This window comes from Erpetoichthys calabaricus, chromosome 5, assembly GCF_900747795.2.
Source record: "Erpetoichthys calabaricus chromosome 5, fErpCal1.3, whole genome shotgun sequence".
Classification (NCBI taxonomy): domain Eukaryota; kingdom Metazoa; phylum Chordata; class Cladistia; order Polypteriformes; family Polypteridae; genus Erpetoichthys; species Erpetoichthys calabaricus.
The window spans coordinates 226,965,804-226,988,249 of record NC_041398.2 but is presented as its reverse complement, the minus strand read 5'-3'; the positions used below and the strand labels follow the sequence as shown (position 1 = coordinate 226,988,249).

General features: G+C 40.7%; 1 protein-coding gene across 4 annotated transcripts in view; it reads right to left on the bottom strand.

The window, feature by feature from the left end:
- Positions 1–22,446, bottom strand: part of csgalnact1a (chondroitin sulfate N-acetylgalactosaminyltransferase 1a) — a 448,394-nt gene that overhangs the window by 184,469 nt on the left and 241,479 nt on the right. The window lies entirely within an intron of this gene.

Below are 22,446 nucleotides of genomic sequence, written 5' to 3'. Positions count from 1 at the left end.
AACGAACGCCATATAAGGTCTTCCTTTTTCCTTGCTTCGCCAAGGAAAGAGCCTTTTTATTAAATCCAAGGGTTCTTCGCTTTTTTTTTTTGTTTGTTTATTTATTACGATTGTTATAGTTCTGTTTGTATACGACGTTGTCAGTTCAGCACTCAGGTTGTAATATGACCAAGCTGTGCAAGCTTACTGTTAAGAATGCAACATATAGTTGTACATGAGAAAAGCAATCTTGCCTCAAATCAATGGCAACCTTTTGTAGGTCTATGAACTTATAATAAATAAACGAACCACACGCCGTGGCGCAATTTTAGGGGCTTCGCCTCTAGCGCTGACGTCCGAGGTTCGATTCCCGTATTGGAGTGAAGTGAGTGGGTGGTTACCTACCAGGTAATGCTTATGGTTGGCCAGCAAGTCAGGTAACATCAGCCACGGTGCCTTCAGTTGTGAGAAGCAGATCATAGAATGGATGAAAATAGTTTACTGTCAAATAATGCACCTGTTTCCCCCTTATTCTTGGCTCATCAGGCGTACACACTCATTGCACTCGCTTACGGTAATCGAACGTCGGACGTCAGCGCTAGAGGGGCTTCGCAGCGGTGAAGTATTGCTTTTAAATTTTAATTAAGAAGAAAAGAAAACCTTTTTAAATTAAGTCTTAAAAAGAGGTGTAAAGATATTGACAATAAGCTACGCAAACCCACCAAGACATGCAATCGTTTAAATCAAGGCGCAAGTCGAAAAACACCATCCCATAATATTAGTTAACGATTAACACATTTGTATATGTATTGTAAGCATACAATACAACTGATAATATGTTGCGCTTATTTATCTGGTGTACTGACATTTTTGCGCGTTTAACGGCTGAAATCTAATGTGGTTTGTGCCCTTCAGAATGAAAAGAGTTTGCATTTACCTTTTTAATAAAAGGCGAGCTTTTAAGCCTGAGAAATCACCCCATAAATGCACACGTTTAATTGCACATGTGTTAATATGTATGCTTACACAGTATTAAAAGACACTCAACAAGTACACAGTATTAAAAGACAGTCAACAATTAACGTCATTTACCTTCGTTCCCGCCTCCTCCATTAGAGTATATGGACAAAAAACAGGTTCCAGTTATGACCATTACACGTAGAATTTCGAAATGAAACCTGCCTAACTTTTGTAAGTAAGCTGTAAGGAATGAGCCTGCCAAATTTCAGACTTCTACCTACACGGGAAGTTGGAGAATTAGTGATGAGTGAGTCAGTCAAACAGGTTCCAGTTATGACCATTACGCGTAGAATTTAAAAATAAAACCTGCCTAACTTTTGTAAGTAAGCTGTAAGGAATGAGCCTGCCAAATTTCAGCCTTCTACCTACATGGGAAGTTGGAGAATTAGTGATGAGTGAGTCAGTCAAACAGGTTCCAGTTATGACCATTACACGTAGAATTTCAAAATAAAACCTGCCTAACTTTTGTAAGTAGGCTGTAAGGAATGAGCCTGCCAAATTTCAGACTTCTACCTACACGGGAAGTTGGAGAATTAGTGATGAGTGAGTCAGTCAAACAGGTTCCAGTTATGACCATTACGCATAGAATTTCGAAATAAAACCTGCCTAACTTTTGTAAGAAAGCTGTAAGGAATGAGCCTGCCAAATTTCAGACTTCTACCTACACGGGAAGTTGGAGAATTAGTGATGAGTGAGTCAGTCAAACAGGTTCCAGTTATGACCATTACGCGTAGAATTTCGAAATAAAACCTGCCTAACTTTTGTAAGTAAGCTGTAAGGAATGAGCCTGCCAAATTTCAGACTTCTACCTACACAGGAAGTTGGAGAATTAGTGATGAGTCAGTCAGTCAGTCAGTCAGTCAGTGAGTCAGTGAGGGATTTGCCTTTTATTAGTATAGATATATATATACAGTATATATATATATATATATATATATATATATATATATATATATATATATATATATATATATATATATATATATATATATATATATATATATATATATAAAATGTACCAAGCAGTTATATGGGGAAAAATGTATATTTGTTTTCTTTTTAACAATATTTTCATCTTGATTTTCATTCAATTTTTTGCCGGGTGTTCTAATTGTTTAATTAATTCATTATTTTCTAATTAGTGGGTCTAACGCTGAAGTAGTTGCAGCCTTTCATGATTCAGTTCTGTTTGCCTGGCTGTCTGCTCTGCTGGTAGTCATTATTAAGACACAATGAAGGGAGCAAACTGCACAGAGAAAGGGCAAAATTGAATGAAATCAACAAAAGGTTGTTAAGCATTTAAATCAATAGCAAAAGCAGAAATATTCCTAAATGTCTTATAAGTGTAAAACATGCTGCGGTGCTTTCTTAATGTAAAATAAGAGGAAGAAAAAAATACCAGCTAATTAATTGAGATCAGTGTTATCAGGTGTTGTCACTGATTATGAATCTGGTTGGAACAAAAACCTGAAACCACAGTGGGCCCCCAGGACCGATGTTGAGAATCCCTGGGATAGACGTTGACATAATACAACACAAGAGGCTTATGGGTAGTTCATACACACATAGCACAGAGCTCTGCCATTAGTTTATTTGAAGACAAAAGTCAAATGATCATGGATGCTCTGCAGAGGGACTGTACCATTGTTGAACAACACACCACTGTGAGATTTCTTTGGGCAGAGGGAGTGAAACCTGCTTAAGTTTACTGAAGGATGTTAGGTTAGTACAGAGGTGCAAAGAGCAGGACTCAACAAAAAGTTTACGAATGGGTAAAAAGGTTTAAAGCAGGAAGAACAAGTGTAACCAATGAAGCATCGACATCACGCACACAACCCACACTGACATGGCGAATGCCTTCATCAGAGAAGACCGACAGATTACATGGCCTGCTGTTGCTACACATTTGGATATCGGCTATGGATCTGCACATGTCATAGTGCATGATGACTTGGGATATCATAAAGGTGGGTACCCAAACAGCTTACTGATCAGCACCAGGCAACATCCTTCAGTGGTATATGCTCAGATTTCATATTATTCATACTGATTACCCATTTCAATTCAAAAGATAACACTTTTCTATAAAACTGTGTTTTACAAAGACCATTCTTGGCCAAGTGACCAGGAAAAGCACAAGTTGAACTATGACAGAATGTTTTATTTGTATATAGCAAGTTCAGGAATAAGCTGCTCCAGTGACCTAATAACATTACTATTACGTGGTATCTGACTGGCACTTAAAACTATAAATAATTCCATTTCTTTTGGCTTTCCAAATGGAGCACAGGCAGGTGAAGTGATTTGCTCATGGTCACACAGTGTCAGTAACAGAATTTGAACACACAAAGCTCAAATTATAAATTTCTAAGTGCAAAGCCTGAAAATAATATTAACCTTTGGTAGAAACTCTATAAATATTTTCTGATTAACTCATGGCACTCTAACTGAGGCCCACTGCCTTATGAAATTTCCCAGGTGAAAATGAGTACCAAAACTAGTGCACAATCTAAAGGAGTTTGTGCTAATTAAATGGCAAAAAAAGTTTTACATTTAAAATCGCAACATTTTCATAATAAGCATATGCTTATTAAGGATCAATTACCGCACATGTGAATATCATTCATTTTTCCCTTTTCATTCCTAATGACATCTGAATTGATCTTAATTACAGCAATCTGTAACTCCCTCCTTCCTAATAGACTTGTGTCACACATTACGCAAAGTGACAAATATCTGAGAGACAAACGCTGATGTCTCGCCTTATCTGTGTTTCAGTGTGTACTGACACGCTGGTGTACGGTTACCGGCAAATAAAAAAAAGCATCTAATTAACTCCTGACTGATGAGCTAGCGACGTTATTGAACACTGAAAGCAATTTTATCAGACAAAAAACAGTGATTGGAAGGGACTTTTTAAAAGGTGAGATTTCAATTTGAATAGCACAGATACTCATTGAAATTCCAAACTGCTTCTTTACTTTCAAAGCTTGAATGAATTTCTTATTAATATAATTATTGTAATTAATTACACCCACTCCTAATACCCTATACAGAGCAGTCAACCTGGGACATTAAATCAAAGTCAATAAAAGGAACCTAAACTCCAGTAAAATTATGTCTTCTGTGTAAGCCATTAATTCCTATAAAATGAAATTTAGAAGTTTTTGGCTACTGTGTTTAAAACATAGAATACAATATGATCAGTTAAACAAAGGGCTGGCTTGAGAATAATGAGGATTTATTTTAGTGTTAGGGTCATTTTAATGCTTTTCTGATCTGTTATTAAATATGTGAGAGGTGCCAGGCTGGTACTGACATCCCAGTTGGAGCTGTAGCAGGATCCTTACCCAGCTGGGATGCCAATATAATGAAAGGACAAGAGAAGATGATCTATTCAGGGCATTGTCTTCCCAAGCCCGCTAGATGACCGCCCCCTTGGCTTACAGTACAGGCAGGATACCCACAGGGCACAGTGGGAACTAGAGCTCTTTCGGTCAGTCCTGTTGGGCTCCGTGGGTGCCGCCAACGGGCACTAAGGGAATTAGCAAACCCTACTTTGTTCGGCATAAAAGGGGCCTCCTCTGTCCACTGGGTGTTGAGAGTCGGGAGTAGGTGGATGAGACTGCATTAGAGGTGTAGAAACAGAAACATAATTGCTTGTTGTGTGGTTTAGAAGGAAGGAAACTGAAACCCTGTAGAGGGATTGATTGATTTGAACCCAGGTGTTATGAAGTTGTGTCTGGGGTGCTGCAATGCCCCATACAGGTCACATTGTCTATCTGCATGAAACAATGTGGCTCTCAGCAGATCAGTTTGGTTGAAATTTGACACTTACCCTTCAAGGAAATTAGTCAAGAAAGTTTAATTTTCATTAAGATACAGTACCTGTTAAAAGTATTCACCTCCTTGGAAGCTTTCATGTTTTATTGTTATACAGCATTGAGTCACAGTGCAGTTAATTTGGCTTTTATAACACTGATCAACAGAAAAAGATCCTTTAATAATAGAAAATAGATCTCTGTAAACAGGTCAAAATAACTGATCACCTAAGATTTCAGCCCCTTTAATATGACGCCCCAAAATCATCACTAGGGCAGCCCACTGGTTTCAGAAGTCACAAAATTAGTTCAATGGAGATCTCTTATCTGGGGATTTTAGTTGATTGTCATAAAGTTGCACCTCGTCTGGAAGGTCTAACTTGTGGTGACTCAGTACAGCGGCCTATTCTGTGCAATGAAGAAGAAAGAACATCCCAGACAATGCCATCAAAAGGTGACTAAAAGGCACAAGTCAGGGGATGGAGACACGAAAATATCCGAGTCATAGAATATCCCCTGGAACCCAATGAAATCAGTCACTAAGACATGGAAAGAGAGACACAGAGCAGGCCATCCACATAAACTGAGTCATCATGCAAGTAAATGGATGACTAGTGAGGGAGACCTCTGATAACTCGGCTTCCTGACTTAGCAAGAAAACAGTAGAACTGGTTTTCTGAGTAAACCGGGAGAAGCGGGCAAAAAGCAAAACTAAAGAAAATAAAAATAAACCATAGCGACCATAACTTAGATGAGAGGCAAAAAAACAAGACAATACAAGAAGAGCAAGAACACAATAGATCAAAATGAAATTAAGGATTTTATCCGCAGATTGGATAAGGTTCCTAGCGAAAGGCTGACCTTTTATAACAATTCACAACTTCAGAGACCCCACCCCTGGAAATGAGGGACGTGACCCTGACAATGGTACACAATACAGCTTCTCTTAAAGAAAAAGGCTACAAAGCATGAGTTTTCAGCCTCCATCATGACAAACTGAAGGAGTGACAAGCTGCAGTGGCTACGACTGGAGAGACTGTGCAGACAACAAATGGTGCCCGGGTGCTTCATGACATCTTAGGGTGTATAAACACTAGCAATTTGTTCTGTGCCCAAGCCCGTTTGTCTGTATGTTACCCCCCAAAGTCTACTTTGTTTGACTAGTGTGATCCCTCTGTGCCGGGCCAACCATTCCATTCCAGAGGTGGGTCCAAGTACGGTTCAGTCGGATTTGGGAACAGTGTGATCACTCAACGTGCCCAAGCATGGAACACAGATGTGATGTCAATAATGCGACGTCATTTCATTCCATACCATTTCAGTTAAAAACAGGTTTTTATTCTCACCTTACAGATGAAGGTGAATTGTAGTTGTCAAGAAAAGCTGCAAATTCCTCCCTTAACATCATTTTACTCCGTAAAAAATCTTTTAGTGCATGTTTCATGATTAACTGTGCTGCCTACTAAATAAATTTGTAAGAAGATACAGCGTCATCCTGCCCTACACAACTTAAAAAAAAAATACAAAATAAGGAAAATCATTTTGACTTGCATGCTGTCACTGTGTTCAGATCTTGTTTTGACTTTACACTAAGTCACATGATGATGATGAAAGTGTGGCCGGGCCCAGAATGTTAAAGGGCAGTGTTAGTTCAGGTCAGTGGGGCAGAAGGGGGGGGGGGGGTGGTGGGCAATTGTGCTTGGGCACGGTACAGAACAAACATGCCTAGTATGAGCACACCTTTAGCTACAGTTTGCCAGAAGGCACATGGAGGACTCTGATGACATCCGGAAGAAGGTTCTATGGTTTTATGGTGTTATCAGACCAAAACTGAGCTTTCTGAATATAAGACTAAATTCCATGCCAAACACTGGACCTTATGAAAAACTCACCATCCCCACTGTGAAGCACGGTGGTGGCAGCATCAGGCTGTGGAGAAGCTTTTCTGCAGCAGGACCTGGAAGGCTTGCGAAGGCAAAATGAATGGAGCAAAATATGAAAAATCTGAGAGGATTTATCTTCCAGCAAGACAACAACTCCAGGCATAAAGCCAACGCTACAGAGGAACAGCGTCAGAAGAACATTAATGTCCTGGAGTGGCCGAGTCAGAGCCCAGATCTCAATCCAAGTGAGACTTTGTGCTTGGAGTGGAAAGGCTGTTCACACACAACATGATCGAGCTTGAGAAGTTTTACAAATAGCACTGGGAAAAAGGTCCGCCCTGCGTGGAGTTTGCATGTTCTCCCCGTGTCTGCGTGGGTTTCCTCCGGGCGCTCCGGTTTCCTCCCACAGTCCAAAGACATGCAGGTTAGGTGGATTGGTGATTCTAAATTGGCCCTAGTGTGTGCTTGGTGTGTGGGTGTGTTTGTGTGTGTCCTGCGGTGGGTTGGCACCCTGCCCGGGATTGGTTCCCTGCCTTGTGCCCTGTGTTGGCTGGGATTGGCTCCAGCAGACCCCCGTGACCCTGTGTTCGGATTCAGCGGGTTGGAAAATGGATGGATGGATGGAAAAAATTGGCAGTGTGTAGCTATGCAAACCCTGACAGACACAGAGACCTGCTCACACAGACTCAAGGATGTCATGGCTGCCAAAGGCACATCTGCAAGTACTGACGTGAAGAGGTGAATGCTTATTCCATCAATGATTTTATATTTTTATATATTTTAATTATATATATTTAATATATATTTATATATATTTTATTTGTATAATATTTTTATATGTTTTATATTTGTAATTCATTTGGACCACTTTGCAGTGATCTGTTTTCACTTTGACATTAAAGTCTTTTTATGTTGATTAGTGTCACAGATGCCATTGTTGCATAAAAATAAAACGTGAAATCTTCCAAGGGGTTGAATATCTTTTGTAGGCAGTGTATCTCAAATAGAGCATGCTATACACACCTTTGAAATTTCAAAGAACTCCCAGTGAAAAGCATTATTTTGTCAATTTTCAAGCTTGTCTGTCTGTGCGACTTCATTAATGAATTAATTTACAGTTTCAAATACATTTTCCTCTTTTGCTCATCTGACAGCAAACACTGAAGCGCCTGCAGAGCTGCATACATGGCGGTGGCTTCTGTCTGATGCGGGCCGTAGCGCAGGTGGCAGTGGCTTGTGTGAACCTTTGTCACACGAGTCACATCTCCTGCAGCTTGACATTGCAGTAGGTGGATGACAGGATCTTCATGACCGTAAAAGTAAAAAAACAATGCACGCAACGTTACTTACCTACAAATAAATGGGAGAGGAAATATGGCTTGGGGGGGGTGTGCAATGCTATAGAAGACGAGAGAGGACATGCAGTATTGTTATTTTTTTAAATTTTTTCCTTGAGATAATGGACTAATTTTATCAAGATCCCGATAAAACAAAAGATCTTGTTTTCTTGAAATTATGAAATAATTATATCTAACGTTTAATGTTTAGCTTATTGAAGCCACGTTCTGATTGAAATGACAGAAGAGCAGAACTGTATTGATCAACGCGTCACATTTTTGTTCAATCAAGGGCTGACGCAGGCTGAAATATGTTTATGCCTTAGTTTAGAAAACAGTAACGTTAATGTCATTTAAGAAGACGGTTAGCAAGGCTTCAGCTGCATAGGCATCGCAATCTAAGCGAGCCTGATGCCAGGAGCAAAGGTTAAGTATAGTTTTCTCGAGATCGCGATAAAATTATTTCATTATCTCAAGAAAACAAATTTTTGTTTTCTCAAAATCTGGATAAAATTATTCCGTTATCTCGAGGAGACAATTTAAAAAAATAACGCAGATGGTCAACATTGCTATTTATGTTACAGTAGAAGCGACTTCGCTTTGCAGATCATGACTGTTCAATCAGCTGCTATCCTACATGGTGCAACGCAGCCAAAAGATTTTAGCATGTGAATTCATCATAGAAGGTGACAGGGTGACACTGTAGTGGCTCTGCTGCCTCACAGTAAGGACACCAGGGTTTGCATCCCAACATGCAGTTTGCATGTTCTTCCTGTGCCTGCATGGGTTTCCTCCCACAGATCCAAAGACATGCAGGTTAGGTGGATTGGTGATCCTAAAGTGCCCTAGTGTGTGTTTGGTTTGTGTGTTCAATCTGTCCAGGGTTTGTTTTTTGCCTTGCCATGCACACTGTGCTAGGTGGGCGAGGCCCCAGCAGACCCCCTTGAGTCTGTTCAGGACTAGGCGGGTTAGAAGGGAAAAGAAGTTATGGCAGAAAGAAAAGAGGTTGTGGCACAGTGGTTAAGGCTTTGGACTTCAAACCCTAATGTTGTGGGTTCAAATCCTGCTACTGACCAGTGTGACCCTGAGCAAGTCACCTGACCTGCCTGTGCTCCAATTGGAAAACCAAAAGAAATGTAACCAATTGTATCATAAATGTTGTAAGTCATCTTGATTAAAGGTGTCAGCCAAATAAGTAAATGTAAATCACATTAAGAAACTATCTATATATATAAAATCCCTATGTGCGTCCAGGTGTCCGTGTGTGGGTGTCTTCTGGTGAAGTACGCATGCGCGGGGCACGGTGCGATGCGCGATATTACTGTCAGAGAAAGTTAGAGGCGTTTTACGGAAATACAAACCAGTATTACTGCGAGAGGAAATTAAAGGTACACAATACAGTAACGCATATTACAGCCACATACAAGCCAGTATTACTGTCACAGGAGATTAAAGGCATATTACCGATGCGCACGCCTGTATTACCGCCAGAGAAAATTAAAGGTATATTACGGATGTACGGACGTACAAGCCAGCGGATGTACAAGACGGTATCCTTCAATAAGGGCGCGCACAAAAAGGCAGCCTCAAAAGGACGACCTCAATTAGGCGCAGCGAATAAAGGCGCGCGTAAATAAAGATCTGCACCTGTTGCTCTTCACATATTCCAGAGCCATTTGAACTAAATTATCTACGCGCCCTTATTGAATAGAGCCGTACAAGACAGTATTAGTGTCACAGAAAATTAAAGATACACATTACACGGCGGCAGCCCACGAAGAACGGTCAGCTCAGCAAGTAAACATCAACAAAAGAAAGGCTGAAAGAAAGAAAAATACGACCAACAAAAAGAATGAGGTCAAAGTCCCTTGCCATTTAATATAGACTGTTCCTACTAATGTTTATGCACTACTGTTCAAGCGCCCGTTATTGTAACGGGCTAAATGACTAGTATAAATATAAAGAATTATTATTATTATTAAACTTTCTTACTTTCACCTCCGTAACATATCACGTGTCCGCTCCTTCCTCTCCTTCTCTAATGCTGAGAAGCTTGTCCATGCTTTTATCACATCCCGCAATGATTATTGTAATTCCCTACTGGCAGGTGCCCCTTCTAATCTTATATCACAGCTCCAGCTTATTCAAAACTCAGCTGCAAGAGTCCTTACACGTCTTCACTGACTCCCTGTGTCTTACAGAATTGAATATAAAATTCTACTAATAACCTACAAAGCCTTAAACAACCTTGCGCCAAACTACATCAGTGACCATCTCCATCACTATTTACCTTCCCGCCCACTAAGGTCCTCTGATTCTGGCAATCTTGTTGTGCCCCACACTAATCTACACTCCATGGGTGACAGGGCCTTCAGCTGTATAGCGCCCAGACTCTGGAATGACCTACCGAAATTAATTAAATCAGCTGACTCCATGAATTCTTTTAAAAAACAACTCAAAACTCATCTGTTCAGGAAGGCTTTTAGCTCTACTTGACTTTATTACCCCTCTTTCAGTTTACCTCTATGTCAAGATGCTGATGTAACCTGTGTGTGTGTGTGCGAGACCATCAATTATGTTGTCTATTAGGCTTTTTTTCTCTGAATTAACTGTCGTAATCTTCTTTATTTATTTATCTGGTTTGTACAATGCTATATACTGTATACCCTGCCGTTCTTTCTTATATTCTATAAGTGCCTTGAGCATGGGAAAAGCGCTATATAAATAAAATGTATTATTATTATTATTAAATAAGTAAAGAAATTTAAATCATAATCAGCTATAGATGCTCCACAGCAAGCAACTACTAATATTTCAAAAAATACCATTTTTACATCACTTGAGTTGGAATGCCGGATGAGCACTCTGGGTGTGAACTTAATGCTCATTTTAAACAGAGACGCAGGCAGAGGGGTATTAGTGGCAGGGTTCTAATCTGCATGGGGGATCATCATTGGCACTATGAGGCCCTGCTTGATACCATTTAAGTGATGCAGCACACATACGGCCAAAATAACAGAAAATGGAGCCCAAAGGATTAGAAGAAATAGGTCACAAGTAAATTTAAACAATGGATGATGCTCTAGAAAATCAACTCCTGGGGCTCATGGTCATGGCTTACCTGACTGAACAACCACCTGCATGCCCCCGAAGGGGTGGGATAGTGGGAGGAGCTAGGGCTTTCTGCTTGTTTTGAGCTGATTTGTTTTTCACTGAACATAACTGACCACTAATATGGACATTTGCTGTCTAAGTGTATAATGTGCTGAATGGAAGTCTGTCAAAATTTCCAAAGCCATCGTGAATTGCTGGACAAGTCTTGGCTCACATTAACTATATCAGTGTTGGCTGATGGTCTGTTTACAGCAGAATATATATTAAAAAAAAAAAAACTGACATGATGATATAAATGCTGCCCTCCAGCAAGCAATGCATTCATTTCTCTGTGCCAGCGCTGGCTGGTGATAAATATGTGACTGTTGGCAAAAGATGGCATTCCATCATTGTGTCAGTGCTGGCTGATGCAGCTTATGAAAATATGAACGGGTTTCTCATTATATTTCATCTTAAAATATTACAGGATATGGGGTATACTGTATATAAATAAACACACCGTGCCTATAGAAAATATTCATCCCCTTGGAAGTTTTCAGATTTTATTGTTATACAGTACAAGACTGTTTGTTTTTGACACTGATGAACAAAAAAAGACTCTTTGTCAAAGGTCAAAGTGAAAGCAGATCTCTTCAAAGTTGCCTAAACTAATTACAAATGTTAAACACAAAATAATCACTCGCATACTGTAAGTATTCACCATTTCACGACAGTATTTAGTAGATGCACCTTTAGTAGCCATGACAGCCTTGAGTCTGTGTGCTCAGGTCTCTCACTCTGTCAGCTTGGCACATCAGCTCTCCATTCGTACACAATCAGCGTAGCGGCTCTCCTCTTTTTGTAACACTATTCATTTTAATAAATGGATTATTGTCTAAGTATCTGTCTGCATGTCCATCCGGTTGCTATGTATTTGTTACTCCAACAGATGGTGCATCATAAACTGTAATTCTGCTTTTATGAATCTCGTACCAAATGGCCTATTACAGAGTGATAGGCATTGCATGGTGCATGGCAAATGTTAAAGTCTACGCAGCAAAAGATGAGGTCTGAGGTCTATGCTGATTACTTACATTTTAACCCATCTATCACGGCTAGTAGGAAAATAAATGAACAATGGACTACAAGTGGCAAGGTGCCAGCTAATGCTTTATACAAATGCACAGCCCAAACTGTAATTGTATGTATGTAGCCATTAAAAAAAACACATCTTTTATGTGTTTTAAGATCTTATCACAAAAAAGGATTCAGTTAAATTACCATGAACACTTTAATGCAATTGATTTTACCTGAGTTTTCATTAATGCCCACTCAACTTCCCATTAAATGCACTTGAAATCGTCTTTCTGTCGTGAAGTTCTAAACGCCTGTTATCATTTAAATCTCTGCCCTGAATACTAAAACTAAGGATAGAAAATATGCAAGACTCTGAATCTGCAGAATGCAATTTCCTTCTTTCTTATTAATGCTGTCCACACAAATGCACTGCAGGAATCCTTGGACTATTGGCTAATGGTGGACATGCAGGCTCCCATTCATCAGACAGACTGGGGGTCCACTAGAATAAACAAGTAAGAAATGGTCTGCGTGGCTATAACACTCAGGTGCGTTGGGTGACTTGGTTAGCCGTTCTGAACATTGGAGCGGTTTTACATTTTCTAGTCACTTCATCAAAGAGCATGTTGTCACAATTTTGTTTACTGCATATTTTTGTACAGTGAAAGTGACAATAGAATGTAAGAGCTGTGATATATGGCCGGCTGTTCATCCCGGCCAATATCCCCAGGCCGCCAGGTGGAGCCCTCCCTGCAGCATGGAGGTTCCCCGAATGCCAGCAGGGATTTATGGACATTGGAGTTTTCCTTTACAGCCCTGCTGGATACCATGGGGGCCGCTAGAAGGAACTGCAGGGAGGAATGACATGCTTCCATGATGAAGAAGAGGACTTTTTATCTGACCTGAAAGTGATAAGAGTCACATGGACTGAAGGCTGGGAAACACTTCCAGGTCAGGGACTATAAAAGACTCTGAGAAACACCAGAGCATTGAGCTGAGCTGGGTGGAAGGGTGGCAATGTGTCTGGGAGTGGAGGATTGACTATTGTAGTGTTATAGTTTATGAATATTGTGGAGTGGAGGATGCTTGGTGCACTTTATTATTGTCCGAATAAATTCATATTGGACTTTTACCTGGTGTCTGGCGTTTGATCGGAGGGTTCGAGGGAACGATAGCGCCCCCTATCTGTCACAGAGCATGTATTAGCGGGACATCATTTTAATTCCATTTAACAATAGCATGTAGCTGGAATGGATTTCATAGACTCAAATCTTGTGAAGATCCATGAGCAGTTGTTAGTTGTTAGGTTTTGGAGTTTCTGTGGCTAATGGCTATTCACATTTACGAAATATAATAATAACAATAAAACATCTTATTTATATAGTGCCTTTCCCATGCCCAAACTGTTTCAAAGAAGTACCCAGTGGAGATTTAAAATATGTGCTTAAGCATCAAGCTAAAATTGCTGGGTGCATCCAGACTTAATAGCAGATTGATGTGGTACCTGCTCCGATATCAAGGAGCAGGGGGAGTGAGCTGCGGTGACTGAGGTTCACGCAAGACAAGTTGATTTTGTGACTTCTCTCATCGTAGTATTATAGTTCAGTTGTGGCACCAATTTATTAATGCGAATCCAAGAGACAGGCTGCAGGCCGAGGGGAGACGGGACCTCAGGAGTAGGGAGCCAGGCTGGGCCATCCTCACTCACGCGCCAGCCTCTGTTTGAGTCGGTCTGCCTCTCCCATGTGTTGGAGTGTACCTTTCCTACACTTATCTAGCGATACCTGTTTGTTTAGCAGATATTATCATCCAGAGATTGTTAAAGAGTAACATTTGACATTTTTGAGAGAGAGATCACAGCTATGTGTGTTTTAGAGGGTACCTACTCATTGGCAGAGATATCATGGCCAAGTGCTCTGCTCCCCACACGGAGGACGTTGTCCCTTTAGAGTTGAACACGATCAGATACATTGGCAACGTTTCATGTTGGAATATACCTACCTGACGTATAGCTGTCTAGCAAAAATCTGATGACCAATTAACATTGCCATCTCTATTGCTCGATTCAAGCAATGGTTCTGTTTCAGTTTGCTCTATAACTGTCCTTATGGGTTTTCATTTGTCATTGTGTTTTTGATTGGAGGCTAGACCCCTTTATGAATATTGATGAGTTACCATAGAGGTAACATAGAAATTTTCATGTTATTTTGTAGCATGATGCTATGGCAGCATAATGGCGTTATTCAAGCTTAACACAATAAAATGTATCATTACACATAACCCCGAGTCTAGCTTGGGTTTAACCGTACTTACACCAAATTCCGAGCCCGAGTCCTGATTGGGATTTGTGCTGTTCTAGTTAAGGGTTGAAATAGAAAAGGCTTAAGATTAGCACCATCTAGTGGTAAAATTCAACATTTCTTTACTTGAGGAACAGCCTGTCTCTGGGCGATGATGTCATAAAGCTGTGCCCCAGAGAGTAAAAACAAACGGAGAGCACATGTTTGTCGCACTTCCTTACGCTTTGAATGTTCGGTTTGGCCTTTAAGGCATTGTCGGTACGTAGAAATGTTTATAGATGTTTATTTCTCTGTATTGATGCATGTTTGTGAGTCTGTTAATTATTTAAAGTTATTTAATGAAGTATTTTATAGGTAAAAAGTTCTAGCAACTTACCGCTGTTATCAGTACTTGTGAGTGTACCTTTTTCAGACTTTCTTAACAGTTTTGCCAGAGTGTACACAGATAATGTTTGCAATTCAAGTGAATGTTATTTATCTTTTATATATTTGTAAGAAATAAGTAATTATGCCATTAAGTTTATTGTGCGAGTTTGTACATAAGAATTTCTTACATTATTGTATTTATGATTTATTTGTAGTTTTACCCTATTCCAGCTGGCTTCAGTAAAGAAATCAAACTGGAAACTCTTGTCTGCATGGTCATTGGAAGAGAGTTTATCTGACAGTCGACTCAGGCAGGGCGCTTGAGGCAGAGGGCAGGACAGGATTAATGCCAAGGAGGTTACATTTCTCTTTAGTAAGTTACTAGGGGGCTCCGCCCCCTGCTCGCTTCGCTCGCCAACCCCTGGCGTTGGGACATGAGAAAGAGTCAGATGTATGAATTAGATATAGAATAGTGTGCAGCTTTGGATGATGCCCATAGAAATAACAAATAGAGTGTTTGTCATATATTAATGTTTTATTGGAATATTTCTTTGTATACAACATTAGTAGTAAAGATGGTGTCTTGTCCTTGAATGAGTCTCCCTTGGCATGGATTATTTATAATTTTAACTTTAACGTCAGATGAATGGCGAACACGTGAGAAGGCAACATAAAGTTGTCCATGTCCAAAAACGGGCTCAGAGAGGTAGATGCCAACCTTGTCCATGGTTTGTCCTTGTGATTTGTTGATGGTCATGGCAAATGCAGGTTTAATGGGGAACTGTCGGCGTTTCAATGTAAAAGGTAATTCTATCTCAGAACTTGTAAGGTCAATTCTAGGAATGAGAACAGTATTGTTAGCATGTGATCCTGTAAGAACTGTTGCTTGAATAACATTGCGTGTCATGGTGTTGACGACTAACCGTGTGCCATTGCATAAACCCTGTTTTGTGTTAAGGTTTCTTAATAGCATGATTATTGTTCCGTTTTTAAGGGCAAGGTCGTGTTGTGGTAATCCGGCAGGGTTAATAGTGTTCAAATATTCTAAGGGGAAATTTATATGTTCATTGTCGTCATCAGAGTCAACTTTGTCTGAGCTTAGAAAGATCTGTGTCTCTCCAGGAAGTAATGAAATGACTTGGTTATTAATGTGATTAACATTAATATTTTTTGGACATAATATAGTGCGTTGTGTTAACAGGGGTATTTGGTCTAATGTGATTGCTGTTCCAAATATCTCTTTTACTAAGTCGTCTGAGATAAAGGATTGTGGAATGGAAATAATATCTGGGTGAAGTCCATCTGTATTTGTGAGTGTACCATTTCCCAGTTGTATTAGCCAACTGTTATATTTTGGATCTGGACATCGCATGTTTTGTACCAACTGTATTGTTTTAAAGCAATGCCAATTGTCTGCGTATTTTAAGGTGGACTGAACAATAGCTGAGCACATGGCATGTGGAACAATAGCTAAGCATTGTCTAAAATCTCCTCCTAATAAAAGAACTTTTCCTCCAAAGGGAATATTATTATTCATCAACGTTTGTAGAAGTTTATCAATGGTGTTGAGTAAGTGACTGGATGCCATTGTACATTCATCAATAATTATCAGTTTTGCAAGACGGATGTCTCGGGCATTGCTACTGTGAATGTTCATAGTGGATACTGATGTCTCTGTGATTGGGACCGGTATTTTGAATATTGAGTGACATGTACGACCATTTATTAACAGATTTGCTGCCACTCCGGTTGTAGCAGATGCGATAATTATCTGTTGTCTTGCAGCAAAGAAATGTATAAGTGTTTCATAAAGGTATGTTTTTCCGCTTCCTCCAGGGCCGTCAAGAAAGAAGCATTTGGGTATAGGGCTGTTGTCCTCCGTGGCATGAATAATTTGTTGAAAAGCATCAGATTGTAATTCATTTAAAGAGGAAAGCATAGTTTGTGCAATTCGTTCTTCTTGTTGTAGATCAATCGGTGTGTAATTTATATCCGGTAAGGAATCTGGAACATTTGGTAAATGGAAGTTATCCAATGTATACCCAAGGAGCATAAGAGCCAATCGAATGTCGTGTAGTGCATAGGCTTCACAGTCGATGCAGGAATCATTAGTATCATGAAGTTTGTGGCAAATATCTTCAATCATTCCCATTTTGTTTGTATTCCAGAGGGTCAAAGGATCTGATGGTGATGAGAAGGCACAGATATAAGCAAATAGTTGTCGAACTTGACCTGGCATTGAATAGGATATCGCATCGTGTAGAGTTTTTTGCCAAATTGTATCATCTAATAAATATCCTTTGTCATTTACCGCCTGTTGGAATGTCTGACAGAGTTTGATGGTGTAGCCATCTTGTACAGTTCTAATGTCGTGAAATGATGTAGCTCCGGTTTCATGTTGAAGAAGTAATCGAAGGTAAAACCTTTCAGGTTCTTTAATACTGACTGTGTACATTCGTCCTATGACATTATCACCGTGGTGATGTCGTTTTCTCCAGAAATTACCATTGTCAATCCAAACATAGTGAACAGGTATTTCCCAATATTTCCAACGGTGAGCGTTGGGATCGTTTTGATTGAGTTTAAACCACGCGGTTAGTTTAGTATCTTTTGTGGCTGCTCTCTTTGCTGCTTGTGCCTCATGACCTGCATGAAAACAGACAGTTTGTTCGTTCTCCAAATGAACTGGTAAGCGACATATTGTGTGGCTCTGATGGTGCATAGGAAAGCAAAATATTCTCCAAATGGCCTCTGGAGCACTGACGTATCGTGAATCAACATACATTCGAGTTTCATCGTGATCATTTGTTTCAGATATGGAGACATTAGCACAATCGTGTCCTTTGTATACGTATTTGAATAGATATTTAACGCTTTTTACTGTAGCGCAGATCTCCACATTTATATGGCAGTTGTAGCGTAAACATAAATAAGGATTGTATGGAACGACCCAGCTGTTGTCAATTGAATGACCTGGACGAATTTGTAATTGAGTTGTCTTTCGTCTTCTATATTTAGGGTATCCATTTATATTACCAAGTGTAACGTCTTGGAAGTCTTTGGGGAAGCCTTTTGAACATTTGCCATTAAGCATACATGGACTGTTTGGATTTGTAGGGCCACATGGTGAATGAATCATATTCTTTATAACAATTTGAAAAAGGCGTGGAGAGGTGTCACGGTCTGGAATTTCAGCTTTGACTATTTTATCGATGTCAGATTCAGTGCGTATTTTGGAATCCTCATCAAGTATTAGTAATATATGGGCGTGTGGTAAACCTCTCTTCTGAAACTCGATAACGTGGATAATGGCTGTGACAGTTCCAAATAGAGATTTTTGTTTGATATCTTGTAGGAGGTTATTCAGTTTAAGTTTAAAGACTCTTGCAACCAAATCAGGACGATGTTCGACTCTCTGCCACGGCTTAAGATTATTTGTAATTTCTGTCCATTTAGGATTGCAGGTCATAGTGATAAACAGATCTGGTTTTCCAAATTTTCTCACGATAGCCATGGCATCTTGGTAATGTTGTTGCATATTGCGTGGGCTGCCTTGAAAGGATGATGGTAGAATAACAGGTTTTCCAGCAGGGTGCTCCATGACGTCAGCGTCCCGATTAATGTAGTCCAGCAGCGATTTGTATTTATCGGCTCTAAGTGAATGCTGGTTGTTTTTTATCCACTGCAGATCATTTGATTCCGCTCTAACATAAACGTCAACGATGTATTGTTGAGTCAGCTTTCCTGCAGTGAGTAATGGATTAAAGTCGTCCCTTACTGAGAGTCTGTAGGAGAAATATTCTTTCATGGATACACGTGATCGTCTCTGTGCCTGCTGTTTTTTAACTCTTGAAATTGTAGCACTCCATCCTTCCTGTCCAGTTGGAAATAATATGGGGTATGTTAAAGTATCAAGAAGCGGAAAGCAAATGTCTATGCGTTTGAATGTAGGTGTGTTGTTTTTATCAGGACGTAAATGTAGAACAATATCTCTGTCAAATGGAGGCTCACCATCTTTACTTTGAAAGACAATTGCCACTTCATTAACGACGGGCAGATTGTATCGTCTTGGATCTTGTTCTTTGTCCTTTATCAAGACCAAAGCAATTGTAGTTGCTGCTATACCTTCTGCATTTGCTTTTGTATTTGCCTCCTTTTCAACTTCATGTAGCATTTTTATAGACTTAGCTAATGGGTGATTGTTTATGACATGAGTGACGTTTCTCATTATAAGCTCTGTGCATTGTTTGTTTTCAGGAAGGTTCATGCGTTGATAGATCGCCTCATCCGGATCTAGGATGTAGATTTGTGCATATTTGCGTTGTTGATTTGTTTCAGGGTGCACTGTTCCAATGCGATGCAATATTTGTCCACATATGCGAAAGCAGTATGGGCCATTGCCTTTTGGTGGCCTGATATTTACTCCGGTAGATGCAAAAGCAAATGAACTATTGTAGGATCTAATGCAGTTCATAAAGTTTTTACTTTCAGGCACATCGTTAGTTAGAAGCTTCTTTAGATATTCAGGATATGAATGTAAAGGAGGCAGTGTAATCTGACCTTTTTGACAACAACGTGTAAATTCATTATTTGTATTGCCAGTTGTTTCTTCTGTGAAGTTAAGTGAATGACAATGATTGCAAATGACATTCATTAATCCCAATGAATTTTCCTCAATAGTGGATTCCTTATTGAAGGCGTTTTCAGCCAATTGTCGTAAGCGTTTAACAGGTGCGTGGCGTTGATGACGGCGACGGGCATGTTTTGCTTTTTGCGGTTGCTTGCCTTTTTGTTGCATGTCCATTATTTGTGACGCGCTATTTTTTTCTTTTTTTTTATTCGCCTCGGCTTTGTGCAAAGTCCGTTTCAGTCTACGCCGTGCATTGTTTGTATCGAGCCTTGTCCGTTTTTGTATGTCGGTCATTTGAGCTTTGCGCTTTTCGCGTCTTGCTTTTTTTTTTTCTGTCAGTTCATTTGCGCGTCGTTCACGTCTCCGTTCATTTATTCTGTCTCTTCGCTCACTTTTTTGTATGTCTGACACGCGAGCTCTTTCGGTTTGTAATCGTGCTTCTTTTGATGCAGCATTTTGACCCGCGCGCTGAATGCGTCTACGTTCATTGTGTCTGTCCATTTGGGCACGTCTCTGTAACGGTGTCACTTGCGCTTTCCTTTTTTCGATCCTTGACATTTTCTCTCCCGGTGTTTCAGAAGCGCGTTTTATGCGCCGTCGTCTATTTTCTTGTTTCTTTCGTGTACGTGTGTTTGTTCCCGTTATCCTTTCCGAATCGTTTTGTACCCGTGAGCGTGTATTCATGACTTGTTTCTTTCTCAGCATGCGAAATATGGATAAGTAATAAGGATGATTGCACTCACTGTTAATATGTATCCTTTTCTGCAGTTGAACGGTTAATAGTGCTTTATTGAAAGGACATCCACCTATGCTGACACCTATGCTGCCTAGTGTGAAGGTGCTGACGTTCACTTTCGAATATGTGGCTTTGGGTGTCACTTCTTATGGATGTGTGGGGGGGATTGTTGTCGCGCGAGCGTTTTGTTTCTTTTTGTGTTCCCGTGTCTTGTTTGAATCCCTTTCTTTGTGTGTGTCCCGTCCCTTGCTTGTAGGGTCTGTGGGGTGGTTTTGTGTTCTTTTTTTTGGTCTTCCATGGGCTTGTTGAATCCCCCTCTTGGTGTGTGTCCCGTCCCGTCCCGTGCCTGTAGGGTGGCGGGGGTATGGTCGTGCCTTGCTATTGTGCGCTCGTCTGTTCTTTTTTTTTTGGTGTGTTTAGTTTCGTGTGCAATGTGTTTCGTGCTTTCCCCTCGTTTGAGTACTCTGTAATGTTTTTTTTTCCTTATTTTGGTGCTTGTTGAGCCTCATTTTTGTGACTCCTTTCTGTATGTGCTCACTCCTGTTTTCTGTGCTCTTGTCGGACTCTTTTTGCGCCTGCGTCTCTCGCGGCCCCTCATCCGCCTCTCTCGCCCTCTTTTGTCCGCCTTTCTCGGGTCCTCAGCCGACTCTCGTGGACTGTTTGTTGCGCCGGCGCAGTACGTCTTTTTGCAGCTACGGCCCATGGCCGGATGTGCCTGCGTCCATCATCCGGTGTACCATTCTCTGTAATGTTTTTTTTTCCTTATTTTGGTGCTTGTTGAACCTCATTTTTGTGACTCCTTTCTGTATGTGCTCACTCCTGTTTTCTGTGCTCTTGTCGGACTCTTTTTGCGCCTGCGTCTCTCGCGGCCCCTCATCCGCCTCTCTCGCCCTCTTTTGTCCGCCTTTCTCGGGTCCTCAGCCGACTCTCGCGGACTGTTTGTTGCGCCGGCACAGTACGTCTTTTTGCAGCTACGGCCCATGGCCGGATGTGCCTGCGTCCATCATCCGGTGTACCATTCTCGGTTAGTAATATGGATACTGTCAGTTGTCTGTTGCCTTAATCATACAGCCTTTGCTGTAGGATTTTCAACTCGCCTAACAGAGTAACTGCCAAAGAGACAGAAACAGTCTTACATTACATAGTGTAGGAAGAGAACTGGGATCCCAGCTGAATTGGAAGCTGTTCCATTACCAGGAGAGGAGGCAAGCATGACGATGTAAGCAGATTGGCCGACACAACAAGGAAATACATTTGTACCCAGCCAGTATGTTTTATAGGGGATGAACTGTGAACAAATGAGGATCGGGACTGCTTCCACCCCCCATACACTAAGTGGCTAGTGGTCCTTACATAGTAACCCAATTAGGACAGCTGCAACGGTTCTTGGGATTTGGAGTCTGGAGCTGCAGCCTTGTTGGGGTCACTGGGGATCAACAGAGGGAACTGTTGGGGGAGGACCTTCCTAGTCTGTCTATGGCCCGGAAGTGCATGCTCAAGGACAGCATGTGATACCAGAAGCATTCCCGGGCCCAACATAAAAGGAGAGTCGGGAAGCACCGGGCAACATTCAACGAAGGACAAAAGGAGGGAGAATTGTTTATCATTGTGATCGTGCATTGTTATTGTGGCTGATTATTGGAGGGAAGAAGTGTCTTGTGAGGTTAAGTATACTTTACATTACAGTAATCCCTCCTCCATCGTGGGGGTTGCGTTCCAGAGCCACCCGCAAAATAAGAAAATCCGCGAAGTAGAAACCATATGTTTATATGGTTATTTTTATATTGTCATGCTTGGGTCACAGATTTGCGCAGAAACACAGGAGATTGTAGAGAAACAGGAACGTTATTCAAACACTGCAAACAAACATTTGTCTCTTTTTCAAAAGTTTAAACTGTGCTCCATGACAAGACAGAGATGACAGTTCTGTCTCACAATTAAAAGAATGCAAACATATCTTCCTCTTCAAAGGAAACAGAGAGGAAAGCAAACAAATCAATAGGGCTGTTTGGCTTTTAAGTATGCGAAGCACCGCCGGTACAAAGCTGTTGAAGGCGGCAGCTCACACCCCCTCCGTCAGGAGCAGGGAGAGAGAGAGAGAGAGAGAGAGAGATAAAAACAAAGTCAAAAATCAATACGTGCCCTTTGAGCTTTTAAGTATGCGAAGCACCGTGCAACATGTCGCTTCACGAAGCAGCTGCACA